The 17,998-nt window shown below is 34.4% G+C and overlaps 1 protein-coding gene across 1 annotated transcript in view; it reads left to right on the top strand.

The window, feature by feature from the left end:
- The first annotated feature begins 8,086 nt into the window (after positions 1–8,086).
- The window catches only part of LOC6037085 (diencephalon/mesencephalon homeobox protein 1), a 46,976-nt gene continuing 37,064 nt past the window's right edge, over positions 8,087–17,998 (top strand). Inside the window, exon 1 of the mRNA XM_038255913.1 lies at positions 8,087–8,657. The gene's annotated coding sequence lies outside the window, so the exon portion shown is untranslated. The remainder of the gene's footprint in view (positions 8,658–17,998) is intronic.

The raw sequence follows: 17,998 nt of genomic DNA on the forward strand, positions 1-17,998 counted from the left end.
AACTCAAAGTCTGATTTTTGAGAGCTCTTTTTTCTGAAATACATGGCCGATGTCTGTATCCGCTCTTAAAAATTTGTGTCTTCCATCACTGGCAAACCGCTCGTAAAACCCACAATTTTTAAAAGTCAGATCTGTAGCCGTGGGGTCGGAGACGAACATTTTATTTTTCGATTCACAATTTTCGACCAGTAAATGTGGTCAAAGCCATTTTTAGAGGTATTTTTTGGACTATTTTACAGATAACACTAGCAAATTTAAAGAATTCAGTTTCAAACAAAAAGCCGTTTGAAAACATGCGCCATAAACTGTTTGGGCCCAAAATTTGAAGCTTTTCCAAAATGTATTTCCAGAGATATAGCAATTTTAGTGTTTTTCGTTTTATTTTTACCCTATTTTTTCCTATTAAATTTTTGGATTTATACAAAATCATATACTGAACATCAAATTCGAAGTCCCGGCTCGTTCTCGCTCGAAAAATCGTCAAGTCGAAGCTTCAACGCCGGGGCTTTTACGCTTGCGCGTTTTACGCTGCGCGTGAAAGTGTTCTTTCTGGCTTCTCATAATTGATCGACAAAGTGCAATAGCGATACATATTTGTTTAAGTTTATCATAGACTAACATTATAGACTGAGTACTTTTTATTTATTTTTTCTAATAATGTCAATCCAATATGTTTTTTTAAATTAAATTTAAATTGCGACAAATAATGTACTTCTGGAATTTAAAAAAAATGGCATTTGAGGTTTAGCCTAAAATGATTCGAAGCCTTAATCTCACTGGATGGTATCATTATGTTTTTGAAAAATTAATTGCACCAATATATTTCTCGGAGTTTCATCATTTTGTAAAAAAGGCTCTATTTCACCTCTGGTGATATTAAATCGGGTTTTTCTCTGTGTAGTGTCTTATTTTACTTTTATATGATTTACGTTGATTTTTTTAATTATTGACTGGGCTGGCAAAGTTTTATTAAGATATATTTGCGTAAGATTGAAAATTCATTCCGTGTTTCATTCCATTCTTCTTGCGTCATTTTTTAATCTGAAATGAAATCTACCGTTTGATGTTTTAAAAACCTTGAAATAATAAACCGTTTACTAAAGAAAAATAACATTTACCGCTGTAAAACCACTACACACGGTTTCATTAAAAACCTTTTCAAAGTTCTTTGCAATTCGCTATCTTGCAGGAATCTTTAAAAGCCGGCAAGATAATTGATTATGTAGACCTCATCACATCAGCAGCCATCATCATTCCGAAATCACGTTTTCAATTATTTTGAAGAGCAAGCTCCCCATTCAGTTTCATAATTATTTCTAACCGATTTTCCAGGTTGTATTTGCTCAAAGTACTATAAAATTCCGTTTGACACTGAGATGAGTTTTTCTCTTGCTGGAAATGCTTTTCGCATCTCGTGCCTCCTGTTCTTTGCCGGCGGAACATCAAATAGATGCAACGGGACAGATACGGGACCACACCTATTTGCGATAAGGACCATTGCCGTCGGGAGGAACTTTTTGTTCAAGATCCTCTTCTGAAAAGGTACCCATTAGTTTTCATTTGCACATTCGGATTGCATTTCGCAACTGGACAGCAAATATTTGCTGGTCACTTTCCGTTTAGAAAATCCCATCTGATAAGAACAATTGGAAGTAATCTGGTCCCAGATATCGTTCCGGCCAGATCGACGCCCCCGGACACTGGACACGGACATTGAGTTATGTTCTGACAGAGATGGCAAGACCTCGTCGGAAGCTGGATTAAATTGCATGACACATAAATTGCTTAACCGAATCAATTTAATTTCTAAATTTAAAAACCAAGCAATTTAATACATTAACTTATAATGGACGTCTCACTCACACTCACTCACACCAATCATCGCCAGCACATAAGAGCAAGATGCCACTCACACGCGATTTCTTCATCTCTCTGCTATCTTTGTCTATGTACCTACCATGCGTCCCCACACCACCTCCAGCTCAATTTCCTCTTCTCAGTCTCAAGTGGACGCGCCAAAGGAAAATCCTATCATTTAATTTTCCTCACGCTCCACTCACACCCACACACTCACACTCACACAGCAGCAGCAGCAGCGGCCGGAAACTTTGCACGAGCGAATCCCAGGGACAATTGAATGAAAACAATTTAGTCGCAATCTTCAATTTAGCTACACACAAACACTCGCACGCACACACTTCTTGAAAAGGAAATTTCATATCATGCCTTGGTAGTGTTGGTGAAGTTTTCCTTCCAGCGACCGACGAACGTCGTTTCAAGACGTCTCGAGTGGCGTTAGTTTGCTCGAGAGTGTGAGAGAGAGAGCGAAAGCGAACAAGAGCGAACGAGAAAGTGGGAAAATCTTGAGAACAAAACGCAAAACCTTGAGCAAACGTACGACGACAATGGAAGCGAAACAACAAAGAAATGCAACTTTTTGGATTGCCTTGTGAAGAACGAGTGGTAGGGGAGAACGGGGTGTGAGTGTGTGCGAGAGTGATGGGCGGAGCCTAAATGTGCTTTTGTGGTGTTGTTATTCTTTCTTTCTTTTTTCGTCGTCGCTCGTTATTGTATCAAATGGATGGAGGATGCTGAAGCCGTATGATAAAGGGGATGGGAAAGGAATGGTTTCAGGTTTTGATTTGGGAGAAAATTGTAATTTGATTTTGGACGTGATACTTTGGATTATTACTTTTCAATCACAATTTGGCTGTGGGAAATCGATTAGCAAAATTGATGATTCCCTTTATAAAATACAGACTACTGCCAGTAGGGGTGACATTGGGTCAAAGTGATTTTTACGGATTTTACTATTTCTCAGGTTCTTCTCAATGAAACTAAATCCTGTTAAAAGGGTTGTGTAGGGGACATCTTAAGATGACTTCGCTGAAAAAATCTCGTTCCTAGAACAAATCCTGTTATTTTGGTAGCTGTCTAAAGTTGAGGTACGTTTTTGGCCAAAAATGACCTCTAGAAAAATATTTTTATAATATTTGTGTTGGAATTGCTCGAAAACTACTCAAATGTTTAAAAATCTCTACTTCAAACATTGTAGCATGTCAATACGATTCCCTGGAACAACAAACACTATTGGATGACTTGTTTTTACCACATCATTTTATTTGAGCATCATTTTAGTTTCATTTGATCCGATGTCACCCCCGTCTAAGGGATGAAATTGAATCAATTTTCAAACTATTGGCATTTAAGGTAGTGTTCATCAAAATCCACCATATTTTGAGAAAATGTTAGTAAACTATCTAACAACAAATCCACGTTGAAAGATTTTCGATGTTATTCAAATTGTTTTCGTTATGAAGAAATTACGAGAGGTGAATCGTTTTTTGACCCATAGTCACCCCCACTGACGATATGTTTTTATGCAATGGAATAGTTAATGTTGATGATTGAAATATTCTTTGAAAACTAAGGATTCATTAAAAGTGCTTCCCACATTTTCTTGTATATGGCATCAAAAAACTTTTATTTCTATTTTAAAATTATTACTGTTATTTTGGTCCCAATTTTTTTGGGAGACTTCATCAACATGAAGCCTGAAATTTTTGGCTACAAACCTTCATGAGATAACAAATTCATTTTTTCCATTTTTTTCTGTATTTCCATTGAATTAAAATTTTAGCCCGTTGCAATTTTTCTGGCCAAAAACAAGGGGGGGTAGGCTAAAGCAAAATATGAATATTTAAATTACAAGCCATGGTATTACCTGCATGGCTTGTATTTTAAATATTCATATTATGTTTTTGCCCCCCCCCCCTTGTTTTTGGCCAGAAAAATTGCAACGGGCTAAAAAACTAATTTAATTCAATGGAAATACAGAAAAAATGGAAAAAATCGAATTTGTTATCTCATGAAGGATTTTAATAAAAAAGTGTTTTGCAATGCATTTATCACCTGTATTTCCTTTAAAAAAAATTAAATTTTGCCCCCTAATTTTTCGGGCCGATTTTGGAAAGGGTTGGTGACATAAACATTGAAAGATATTTGGTGACATAAACATTGAAAAATAACGGCCTTATCAAAAATAAAAAAAAAACTATTTTTATTGAAAAAACGTTACTTAATCCACCATTAGGTGGTTGGTGCCTTCCTCACATGTTGAGTGTAATGCTAGGTAATATATGAGATCCGGCCTCCACAAAGTTCATAAATAACACTTAAGTGCTTATAACTTTTGATAGGGTCGTCAGATCTTCAATCTACTGAACTCGTTGGAAAGGTCTTTTGATTACTTATCCAACGACAGGTCGCATGATAGATCCGGACAACGTTTTCATCGAAATATATGAGATCCGGCCTCTTAAAAGTTCATAAATAACACTTAAGTGCCTATAACATTTGATAGGGTTGTCAGATCCGCAATTTATTGAACTCGTTGGAAAGGTCTTTTGATTACCTTTCCAACGACAATTCGCATGATAGATCCGGCCAACGTTTTCATCGAAATATATGAGATCCGGCCTCTAAAAAGTTCATAAATAACACTTAAGTGCTTATAACTTTTGGTAGGGTTGTCAAATCTTCAATGTTTTGGACTCGTTAGAAAGGTCTTTTAAACACCTTTCAGAAAATGTATAATATGCCAGGTTTTCTTACAAAAACCACCCTTTTTACAATCTTTCGGACTTTAGTCAAAATCGTTTTTTTAGCATAACTTTTGAAGTACTTTACTAAACTTCATAATTTTCAATAGGGACTTATGGGACCCCAAGACGAATCGAATGAGACCAAAACGGTCCAAATCGGTTAAGCCAGTGCTGAGATAATCGAGTGCATATTTTTTGGTGCACAGACCCACATCCCTACACACACACACACACACACAGACATTTGCTCAGAATTTGATTCTGAGTCGATATGTATACGTGAAGGTGGGTCTAGGAGGTCAAATTAAGAAGTTCGTTTTTCGAGTGATTTTATAGCCTTTCCTCAGTAAAGTGAGGAAGGCAAAAAACAAAACATTACCCTGAGAGTTTATTTTAAAAAATCATTTAACTACTATTACCATCTATTTGATTTTTTTTGTTTTTCATTTTTGACTTAAACATTTATATAAAAAAATATCTGAACCGTCAACGCTTCAGAAAATCCTAATTTGAACTGTAGGGTCAAAAAGTTTAACTCCGCTGCGCTAAAATTTAAGAAGGATGTAAAATGTTGTACCAAAAATACGATTTTTTGAAAAAATGTGATTTTTGAAAAACAAAATACGAAATATTGTCAAGCAAAAGTTCGAAAATCATTTTCTGATACTAAATCAAATTTATCATTCACTCTATTCTTTTCTTTTCTATTACTTTTTTATAAGGAACGCCGTTTTCAAGTCATAGGCATTGTCAGATATTTTTAATCGATAAAAGGTTTTATAATTTGACAAATTAATAATACATAGGCATAACTTTGAAAGGTTAACAATTACATGAAAATTTTTTGTCACATTTTTGAAATTTTACATGAGGGGTTGGTAAAATATTCATCAGTTGCAGTTGAATGTCACTTTTCAGCACATTATTTCAATAAAATTTCAACTGGTAAGTTTGTTACGAGTTATTTGTGGCTTTCTCAGTCAACAAAACAGATCAATCGATTTTGTTGTTTGAAATTGCCCTAAATATTAGTTTTTCTCAGTGTAATCTAATTAGCCCTTATTTTCAACTCGCAATATCATCGATTTTCTATGATAAATAACGTAAATTCATAAAATTGTCTGCTCGTTTCAATAAAAATATTTTGAAATTTTAGAATTAAGATTAACTTTTTCAAGGGGCTAGAACAATCATTTTGACATTTTTTTTTTTTAATGTTGGGCTTGACTTTCTCAGACTTTGCAAGTTGAAAAACGACACTGAGAAAAATTAACTACACGGATAGAAATCTTGTAAGCATATCCGGTAACTCTATTATTTAAAATTCGTAAACATTGAAATGTTGCCAAAATCATCATCATTTTTTCAATTTAGATGTAAATGTTTCAGAATCAACAACATTGTTGTTCGCAGTCGGATAGAAATGTTGACGATGTTCGAAACATTTCAATGTTTACAAATTTGAAAACATAGAGTTACCGGATATGCGTACAAGATTTCTATCCGTGTATCCAGCAGTACGATCAACAAAGTCCAAAAATTTAATTGCTGGAAATTTTCTCAACCCAACAAAAATATTTTTTGCAACATTTTTATGAAAAACTAAAACTTTTAGTAATTAAAAGTCGAATACAAAAAGGGATTCTTTTTCTGGTGATTTTTTTCTTAATACAGTCCAGACTCGATTATCCGAAGCCTCGATTATCCGAAGTTTCTATTATCCGAAGTTCGATTATTCGAAGGTTTGTATGGGACTTCAAATAATCAAATCACGAACATTTTTTTTTTGTTTTTTTTTTCTTTTTCTTGTTTTAAACATCAAATGCGAGTTCTGCGAGCCATTTCAGTCAAATTTGAAGAGTTGATTGCTTATTAAATAATAAAATGCATGTTTTCAATATTTCGTCCCCACCATATTGGCCGCCATCTTGGATTAAAAAATGTAAATCACTTTAGCGTAGTTCAGGGGTCATACTTAAGCTCGACAATCAAAAAAAAGACAGCGAAAATTTTTTTTTCCTGATTTGATTATCCGAAGTGAAATTTTTCCGAGGCCTTCGGATAATCGAGTCTGGACTGTAGTCTTAATAATACCCTGCAACTATGCCGAAGAAATCATAATGATCAGAAAATCATATTGATCCGTTATCAAGATTCAAATTGTTGAATATTCAAATTCGAATTGTACAGAAAAAATAAAAATGGCTATTTTTGACATATGGATTACGTGGACAAATTTTCATCCAAATAAAAAGTCCCAATTAAAATTAAAAAAAAGTGAAAATATAGAGAATGACTCATTTATTTTATTAATTTAATCAATTTTGATTGAGATTTATTTCAAATTTAATTATAGAGATCTCGAGAAAGCATTCAAAAATTCCATTATCAACATTGTTCATGCATCAGCAGATCCAAACCAGCATGAATCATAAGCTATGCCAGTATACACTACAAAACACTCCGTAGAACACCAACTTTCAAATTCCATCTTACTGCTCACCACCGTTAGCAATCTTCTCCCGTTACAATTGTCTCTTGCCACAGCAACCATGCCGAACACGCTCAGCGCAAATAAATAATATAATTGATTCATTAAAAGTTTACCACCGAAACCTCATAAATACTGTAAACGAATCTTGTCAGTTCTCCACGTTGCCCCAACACAAACTCCCCACCACGCGCATACACACACAGAGAAGTAAGAGGAACCACGTGCTACACCAACAATCTCACAAAACAGATAGGGGAGTTGCTCAACTGCGCAAGCTCGCCGTTTTCGAAAGCTCGCTCTCACCAAATCAGATTTCTGCACCCCTTGGTTTTCCCTGCAAAACAGAAGGGTGGAGGTGGCGGTGGTGCCAGCAAACTCATTACAGGATCATATTTTGATTAAATTCTCTCCCAATTCTTTGTGCGGCGTGTCTCCTTTGCTCTTCGTTCTGAGTTCCTCTCTATCTCACTCTAACCACTGTACCAGCTGAGCTGATCTCGCACCCTCTTCCTCATCCTTCCATCCCTTCTTCTACCACAGTGGAAAATTATTGCCGGTTTTATATCGTTTTCATTCAATTGGATTCCCGCTTTTCCCGTTGATTCGTCTCATCCTCTCTTCCACGGATCTCTTTCCTGAATCATCAGCTGAACTGCCCATATTTGAAAATTCGGCTATTATGCCAAATCAAGTATTCCGAGAAAAACGCGTTTTAGTGTTTGTCACAAAATCTCTGTCAAGGCAATTTCCCATAAGAGTGGCATATTAGCCGTTTGGTTTTTCGCATCGGCAGCTAAGTCTAAACACTATTTCAGTGAAATTCAAGTTCCAGGAGATGCGTTGGAACATCCTCTACCGCCTGGTGCGAATATCTCATTTTTGCCAAAAGTGGATATTAGCCGTTTTTTCAATGGTGGGCAGTGAACCCCCGCGCGCGCGTTCGCCGTCATAATCATCTCTCTCACTGCTTTTGCACTTCTCGTAGAGTTGTGCTTGTTCTGAAATTGGATGCGTGACTGGAGGACTTGAACCCTGGCTCTGCACTCGGCTGATGGTCTGAAATTGGATAACGGCAAGTGATTCGGGCGAGCTGTGGATGCTGGCTGATGATTCCTATCGTGAACGTCGCCGTGGATGGACGTGCCCGTAGTCTCAGCTTGTCGTGGCTCGATTCGTGAGTGAGTGTGAATACTGTGCGGTTCTTGTGTGTACGGAAACGACGACAGGTCGTACGGTCGACCATCAGGTGAAACTGTGATTTATTTTTCCTGAGATTAAAATTTGGAGCCTGGAACAAGTTGGAGCAATCGAAGAGGTGTTGACACTGTGGAATCAGAAACAAATCAGCAGAGCATCGAGCAAGTTTTATAAAAGTTCAAAAAGTTAAGATAAAAAATAATAGTGAAAAGTGAACTACAGAAAACCTGCAAAGTGCCCAACAAATATCAATTTTGATACCAAATTGTGAAAAATCAGGGAAGCTCTTTTCGGGATTACAGGTGAGCGGGCTGCTAGGAGCCTGCTGTTACGCTGACAAGATTTTCACGGACGGGAATAAGGTGAGCTAGAAGAAATGTTCGTCGTGAACTGTATGAAATACCGACGGTGGATGAGAATGATTTTGGTTTTTGTTGCTAGTACAGTCAGTATTTGATCCAATAATTGAACCATTTGTTTCTTTGTATCACTTTAATTTTAAAGTAAAATTCGAACTCAGATCAATTTGGACTTTCCCATGCAAATTTAAAAGATAATTGTATGAAGAATTATTGCGGTTTGCTCATTGTATGCTTTTTCCTTTTGTTTTCTCATTATATGTTGCGTACAATTATTTACTCCTCATACCAAACTGAGTAAAAAATCATTCAGTTTTCCCTTTTTGTTACGGGATGAATCAAATTGGATTGCATTCATGGAACTCTTCCGTTTGCATTGGCTAGTGTAATACAGTCATCCCACATATTCGGAACACCCACAAATTCGGAACCCTTTGTGATAATTCTGTCGAACCTACTATTTTTATGACCTTTTTTTGGACATTCTTTTGCTATTTCAGTGATAAAAGCAGTAATTTTTAAACAAAAACTGCATTCCCGAGCAGACGGTAATAACTTGAGAATAACATTTTTTGATATTTGAAATACTAAGCAAATAACATTTTATGTTATTTATAACAAGATTTGTTATTCGTCGTTATGGATTTTTTGTTATTTGATTGTTATTGTAATAACATAAGGATAATATTTTCAGTTATTTTTTCGAACAAATCTTTGTTATTATTTTTTGTTATTTTAACAACTAATTCCATCCCCATAAAAGTTGGAGGTATTCTTCCATAACAAAAAATGTTATTCCCAAGTTGTTTTGGCTTTCAATCAATATCAGACCAATAACAAATTTTGTTATGATAACATAAGCTGTTATTCAAATCTTATGCAAATGGATTTTCCAAGAAGATTCCATAACACTTTTTGTTATTTTAACTGTATTGAAATGACATGAATTTAGTTATTACCGTCTGTTCGGGTTTCAAGACGATTTTGTTCAGAGCAGCAAAACACTGCCTCCAAATTGCCTGTTCCATAATTGTGGTTTGTGATTGTGCCTCCCACAATTGTGGAACACCTGAAATTAACTGATATTTTCAAGATATCTGACCATGCATAAAACGTAACTAAGCTTGGTGTGTACTTATGGAGAGAACCAAAGTTTTTTTACAACCGTATGAAAACATTATTTCGAATTTGTGGATTTCAAGGGTCAAAGTTTTTCTTCAAAATCTTGATATAAAAGAACGCTCCCATTATACACAAAATATGGCGAGCAAATATTACAAAATTTGAAGAGAATCACGAAATTTGTTAAATTGTTAATGATGCCGACACCGTCGGGATTTTTTGTGCAAACAGATGATAATAATAACATAAAATGCTGTAAATCACAATTGAAGTTCATCAAACTATCAACTTAACAGCATATAAAAATGGATACGGTTCATCTGAAAATAAATCACGCTTAGAAAAAGATTTATATTTTAAATGAACTTTTTTTTCAATATTCCGTTTTTTATTTTAAAAAATCACACTTAAGCTTATACTGTATCCCATTTATTAGTCGGTGGATCTTTGTTTGAATGTTTGAATTAAAAAATCTCAAAAATAATTTTAGAACGTTTAAAATCATAAAATTTAGAAGTTTAGTCTAAAAATGTAGACTGATAAAGCAATATCACGAAAACCTATTTTCTAAAAATTTATTACTATATTGAAACGGAAATCACTAAAGGCTTATCATAGCTTTATCGAACTGCCTAAAAAGCGAATTAAAACAAATTAAAAGTAAAGAAGAGCGAATTTTTAACATTTTGGTTGTTAATCTTTAAAATTCAAAAAGTATACATTTCTTAGTAAGACTGTACCTATTTTTTCTTTACAGTCCATATCCACATGTAAATCAAGCTTTTCTGAATTACTCAGGTTTTGATAACCCTATAGGTGACATTGTATCTGGGGGTGAGATTGAGTGATTTTTTTAACGGATTTTACAATTCTCAGGTTCTTCTCAATGAAACTTAATTCTGTTTAAAGGGTTGTATAGGGGGCATCTTAGGAAAATTTGGCTGACAAAATCTCGTTCCAAGATCAAATCCTGTAATTTTCTCAGCCGTCTAAATTTTAAGTAGGTTTTTGGCAAAAAATTACCTTTAAAAAATCATCCTTAGATTTTTCATTTGCAAGAAAAGTATCTAATAGATTAAAAATCTCCACTTCCAACATTGTAGCATGTCAAAAAAATCCCTTATACAAGTAGTGCTGTTGAATGATTTTTTTTGACCCTATATTTTGGGAATTTGTTGGTATCCTATTTTTGAAAAAAAATACGTTATAAGTTTTTGATAGCATTTAAATTGATTTTGTTATTGAAAAATTTAGCAGGGTTTACTGTCCCTATTCGCATAAATGGCCCACATGCGATTTCATCACTTTTGAGTTATTGATGCAATTTGGTTCAAAATTGAAAAACCAGAAATATCAAGTACCGTCATGATTTTCTCAATGAAAATGATTTTGAATTGGAAAACCGAATGCATTTTAGGATTTTTTGGACAACTTTTCACTAGAAGAAGGTAACATTATTTTGTAAATAATAAATATTTGGTGTTTTCGAAACAAAATTTAAAAATAAAACTCTACATTTATAAGCATTTTTCGTTGAATAAATTCCATATGAAATATGAAAACTTTTGATTCGTGCTTTGAATTCAGTACTCGGGTGCACAGCAACGAAGGAAGTTGTTGTCTTCTTATTCCAAAATGGTCAAACTTACGGACCCAATCCTGCAATAAAGGGAATGTAAATTTAATCAAACTTTGTTGTAAATCACTTTGTGGACAGTACTTTAGGGGATGAATAAAAAAATATTTCGATAGTACCCGTAGTTCTGAAGATACTAAAAAGTCTGTAACAAAAATTTGGGTGCAAAATATCTGGTTAATGTGCACCGTTAAACAATTTTATCAATTATTCATGTATATTTGTTAAACAAACATATAAACTAAGTAAACTAATTATAAACACTTTTTTAACTATATCAGCAACCTTAGTGATAGTATATTTGAAGTAAAAATAAAGTTAGAACGCCATTAATCTGATTTTAACAAGAAAAACTATGGCTATCAAAGTCACCCCCAAATTCAAACTAAGAATAACGTAATCATTTTTTTAAGCACATTTTAAATAACTTTTTTTCAAAAATAGTGCATGGCCTTTGTGTGGCTTGCCCAAGTTAATGTTTAGAAATATTTCTTAAAAAAAATTGATTCGTATCAACGCATTTCATTTCATTTTATTAGGTTGCTTTAACAATTACATTGGTGCTGTTGTAATCCTGAGCTGAGATATGAACTACCTTTCAACAGCTGATTTGTTCGAAATGGAGAGAGAGTAGAGCGTCCAATTTCCCGGGGTTACAAAATTCCCGGGAAACGGGAAATTTTCAACAAATTTCCCGGGAAATCCCTGGAAATCCCGGGAATTTTGAAATTTAACAAAAATTATTCTAACCCTGCTTCTAATTAATCTTTTGCAACGAAATTGTATAGAACAGCAACTTTAATGGTCAAAATGAGTGTGAGGATCAATATTGATCAATGGCTTGACTGCTTGTAAAAAATCATGCAACTTTGAGAAAATATAAAAACTTTCTAATTTTTAAATCTTTCAAATCGTCCCAAATGAAAGAAAATATAATTAGTATTTTTGTTGAGAAGGATTTTTTTAAATCAAAGTGTTTGGATAGTGAAAATCTATGCTCCACAACCATGAAGTTGCTTTAAAATTTGTATCAGTGATCATAAAGTTAAAATAATAAAACCAAAAAAATCAACTTGTGAAAAAATAAATAAACATTGAATTTATCTAAGAAATCTAATTTTAGCGCTTTTTAACTTGAAACACTATTTCATGAAATCACAACTCAAAGTTTTCAAATATTTGGAGCGAGTTTTTGAAAAATAGTTGCATTCTTTGGGTAACTTTCATATGATACGAAGTTGTTTTTTAATAGTTTTTCATGGTTTTATGATATGATTTAAGTTATATGGTATTCCATTCCGCCTAATAAATTAATTACATTAAATTAATTTTGATTATTTAAAAGTGGTTGAAATTCAACAATATTTTTTCATATATAACCCTCTTACGCCCTTGGTAGCTCTCGTGTTTCATAAATTTATAACTTCAATCTGTAATTTCTCGAATACTGAGAAACAAATTCTTCTCACACAAACCTTTTTTTTTAATTTAATATATCAGTTCAATTTCCATCCAACATGTTCAAGGTAAAAAAAGTCAAGCAAATCTCAATGTTGATCTTGGCCGGAAGATGTAAATATCTTATTTTCAAATGATATGACAAAAAAAAACATTTAAAAAAGGTTGTCAAAAATTTTATAGTTTATATTCATTCCATAACAGCGTAAATTTTGTGGTCCAACATATAAGCAAACAATATTCCTAGTGGTGAATGCTTCAGAAATAAATATTATATGAATTAAACCTTGACATGAAATTTACAGACAAGCTGATCAGTTCAATATGAACAGTAGATGGAAATAAATAAAATCGAATCAGGTTCTCCATTTTTTTTTTTTTTTGTATAATTTCAAAACATTGATGCCAAAAAGGTAGGAAAATGTATACTTCTGCTTGTATTTCGGGAATTTCCTGGAAATTTACAAATTTCCCGGGAAACGGGAAATATTTTTTCCCGGAACGGGAAATTGAACGTTCTAGGAGAGAGTTTACTGGTACCAAGGAGAACGAATTGGACATAGAAGAAAAAAATGCAAAAATAACCGTCGAAATAGGGGGTTTCCTCTCAATGTCACGCCGATTTACTGTATTTTTTTCTAGAAAACTAGAAAGAATAACATGAAAAGAAAAAAGCCTTCAAAAATTTCACGTGAATTGATGCACAGAAAATTTGTTAGTTTTATAAAATGCAATTATAAATTCGTTGAAAACAGTTTTGATATCAATCAAATCAATTGCACGGCAAACAAATCATTGCTCTGCATTACAAATGCCAACCACAAGCACACCCAAACACAAACACACTCTCACAGCAACTTGCAGCCATTTTGCAAATTTTAATCCCTCCCAATCCACGAGCCCCAACAAACATCCTACCCCCTTTTCTCTGTGCTTTCCATTGTATCAACGGCCCGCGCACGTTGTTGGCGCCCAATAAATGTGCAAAATAGGCAGCGATTTAATAAATAATCGAGCGGATATTTATTCAATTTGTGCAATTTGCGCATTTGATTGATTCTGCAAATAAAAGTTGCCGAGGCGGGCGGCGCGCTCCGTGATTTTGCGTTGCTGGGCTGGACGCGTTGATTGGGTTGCGCGTGACCACGTGGTGGGTGGGGAGGGAAGGTGGGGGTGGCGTTACTAATTGGGGATGGAATTGGCACAATTAGCACTAGCCGGAGTGATTAGTGTGCGGGTGGTGGTAATTTTGCACATTGCAATATCCTGGGCGCAGTGCTTTTTAGATTTCCGGCACACGGGTCACACGGCTCGGTGGAGATAATCTGTGATTGTTTGTTTTTTTTTTTACGATTATATTCTAAATTGTTTCACTGAGTGGTACTAATGGATAACAGCGACCTTGGCCCTTGGTAATAGTTTGTCACTGGCATATGTGGTAAAATTGTGGACTTTATAACAAAAGATGAAGATTCTTTGATTTGCTTGAAAGGAAAAATTGTCAACAAAATGATTGCATTTCAATAATCTAGGTAGACTAGTATGAAATTAAAGACCCCAAATAAGAAAAAAAAATAGAGGTCGATTGCCTGTTAATTACTAAATTAATATTTCATCACTTCACCACCTCCATATTCTCGCCATCTTGGATTACATATTCTCTCATCACTTTGCATTTTGGAGGCCATTTTTTAGCTCAACGACCCTTAAGACAAAGACGAAGACGAAAATGGGATTGTAATTTAAAAATACTTAAAGATATAAATTTGTGAAATGGTTTTTGAAAACCATGAAATTCAAAATAAAGTCATGCAGAAATTCAGAGATTTTTTTTGTTCAATCTCGATTTCATCCTCGCCCGTTAAACCCTGGCCCGCGGGTTCGTTTATGCGCGTCCTTTATCCCCCGCCCGAAGCCCCAAATCTGAATAATTTAAATTGTATCCGAGCGATGAATAATTAATTTTCCTTAATTTCATTTGTCCCCAATCAGGACGTTGCCCGTTTGTACACAGTTTGTCAAACTGAAATTCAGTATCCAGAGAGAAACAGAGATTCAAAAAAGCACACTCTTTTTTTTCTCGGCCAGCAACATCAATCACAATCAGATTTCATCACACCAATCAGATTGAAGGATGAGTCTGCTGCTGATGGTGGGTTCTTTCTGTGGTCAATTTCATCCCCACAATCACCATGTTGATAAAAGCTGTAATCAAATAATCATAAATCAAAATAATTTCACCCGGTGTTGAGCGTTGGGCTGGCAGCACTGATTGAGCGACTCAACATGCCGATGCCGTGGGCACTCGTGGTCCAGATTTCTGCCAACCGCTATTTTTAAATGCATGCACTCTTATCACCCTTGAGGATCTTTAGGAAGTTGACGAAACCCACGGTAAGCTGAGCGGAAGCAGCAACTTGCGTGGGAGTTCGTACTCAACAATTCTCAGTACTCGTCAAAGTGGCTTAAAACTAGTTTTAAAAATAGATCCTCCCTGGCTACGCACCTCCAACATTCAAACAGAAATAGTATACCGCAATTATGATGAGACCACATCTGGTTACAAACTACAAGTGTCAGCGAAATTCAACCAACTCCCGAGCAAACATCATGTGCTGCACATGTGCGAATTGTTGTAATGAGTCCGAACGAATGTTAATTGCTTAATTGAGACCAATTAAATCGTATTCGACGTAGTAAGGAAGCAGCTGCTATCACTCTTTAGAATACGAAATTGACTTGCAAAACAGCTCATAAGTCAGACTGAAACCTTGAGAAAACAACCTAGGACTTTATTACTAAATTCAATTATCAATATCTCTGGCATTCTATTTTGACATCAAGTTCCCTTAAAACCATCAGAATTTCAAAATTGATTTGGCCTTGAAGCGTGCAAAAAGACAGCAGCAGTCCCGCAGAGTCCCGAGCGAGATGATATCGCCCAGCTCACTCGGCAGTGGTATCATTCTATTACGGCTAATCATATTCACATAACATTATACATCCGTCATAAAGTTAAAACAATCTCCCCCAGCAATTTGATGCTCAGCTGCATTTGGGTGCTGGTGGCGGCTCGTGTAGCTCATGATAGAATTTATACTTATCGTTTAAATTGGAAATAAAACTAACTAACATATATTTTAGAGTGTAAGTTCAATTCCAAAAGAACAATAAGATATTGAAATTTGATGTTTATTGAAATACATAGCTGAATGATTTTTACTATAAAATTAATCAATTCCATTATTGATAATTCAGAAAAGTCATTTAGAAACTACTTGGATACATTTTTAAATCCAAAACTTTTTAACGTTTGAGCAATTCCAACCCAAATCGGGTATTTTTCTGGAACTTTTGTATCCGACTCTCTCCGATTTTTTTATTTTGTGATTTAAAAATTACTGTATCTCGGAGCCGTTACATCGTAACAATAAGTGGTCAAAGACAAACTTGTATGAAATTGGACGGGCTTTCTGAAAAAATACACTGAAAGAAACATACACGCCACCTCTATGAGATTTTTTTATTTTTACGTTTAAAAGTTAGATTTTAAGGTGATTTCACTTTTTTTCGTTCAAATTTTTTGAAGAAATAGCCTAAGATGTTACAAAAAGTATCACGAAAAATGCAGGATCATTTACTAATACTGTTTTTTGAAAAGTGGTCTAAACGCCAAAATTTTTAAAAACCGATAGTGGGAATCGATTCCCCAGACAATTTCACATAAAGTCTCCATATTGACCATTGTCCAATTACCAAGCTTTGTGAAGATAGAGCGGTTTAAAAATAAAAATGTAGAAAAAATAGGTTTTTTGGTGGTATTTGGAAATTTTTATAAGACAGACTTGATTTTTCAGTCTCAAAAATATTTTTACCGGAAAGCTCGTCCAATTTCCTAAAAGTTTGTCTTCACAGCATTTCAATTGCATGTATGGGCTTATAGATAGGGGAGAGTGGGGAGACTTGATCCCCTTTTTTTGTATCGCACATAACTCTGTCAATTTCGCACAAAACAATGAACTTTTTGCATGAATTGAAAGCTTAAACATTCAACTATGTTTGGCTGATAAGGGTATTTCATCAGATAAACTCTTCGAATCAAGCCAAGCGTTTTTAAAAAAATATTTTAAATCGGTATTTTCAAAATGTTGGGGGTTTTTTGATCCCCCTTTCAACATTTTGAAGAAATCTTAAGCAAATTTTTTCTCATTCATCCAAACTTTTAATTTTCTATAAGTTACAGCAATTTCACATTAAACCTGTACGTTTGTGTTCAAAATATAACAAGTTTAGCATGTAAAATATTTAAAAACTTAAAATTTTCTTTTTAGACCAAAATTGAGCATGTTTACAAAAGCTGGTAATTTTTGTTTGCAAAACTTTTGAAAAATGGTTCAAAATGCAGTAAGTTATGTTCAACTATACTAAAGGAAACTATGTACGAAAACCCAGCCCAATTATATAATCTTGAGGCTGATTCTAGTGACTGTATAAATGCAGAGTCTCCCTAAACGCACTTTTTTAAACAATTGATTGTTAAAAATAGTATGACGATAAATTTAACATCAATTGCGTAAGGGTTTTGGAGTTGATATGTTTATCAAACAATTCATGCATAAAAAATATTTTTTTGAATAATTTTTGAGTGTTTTCTATACTTATCAAAACAAAGAAAAAAGATCTCTTGGAAGTTTTTTGCAACACTTTTTAGAAAAATGTGTGTAACTCAATCGAAACATTTTTTAATTTTTTTCTTTGTTTTCTACAATGAGTTTTAGTCAATTTCGCACAACTTTCTAGAACAAAGCTAATTGTTTTACCCACATGCTGACGAGATACAGGCTTGGGATCAAGTGTCCCCGGGGATCAAGTCTCCCCACTCTCCCCTATAAGCTTGATTATATTGCTCATAACTGAAAATAATTTTTTTTTCAGTGTGGTAGAAACCAGGATAGTAAATAAGCTTATATGTAGATATTAAAACAAGTCAAATCAAAAAGCTGTCAAAGATAAACTTATGGGGAATTAGACGAGCTTTCTGTGCTTGTTTCGTCAACATGCTCTTGCTAGGTTGTTTAAACACGAACGCGAACTACACATAAACAACTTGTTTACGATAAATACCAAC

The sequence above is a fragment of the Culex quinquefasciatus genome, chromosome 2, assembly GCF_015732765.1.
Source record: "Culex quinquefasciatus strain JHB chromosome 2, VPISU_Cqui_1.0_pri_paternal, whole genome shotgun sequence".
Taxonomy (NCBI): Eukaryota; Metazoa; Arthropoda; class Insecta; order Diptera; family Culicidae; genus Culex; species Culex quinquefasciatus.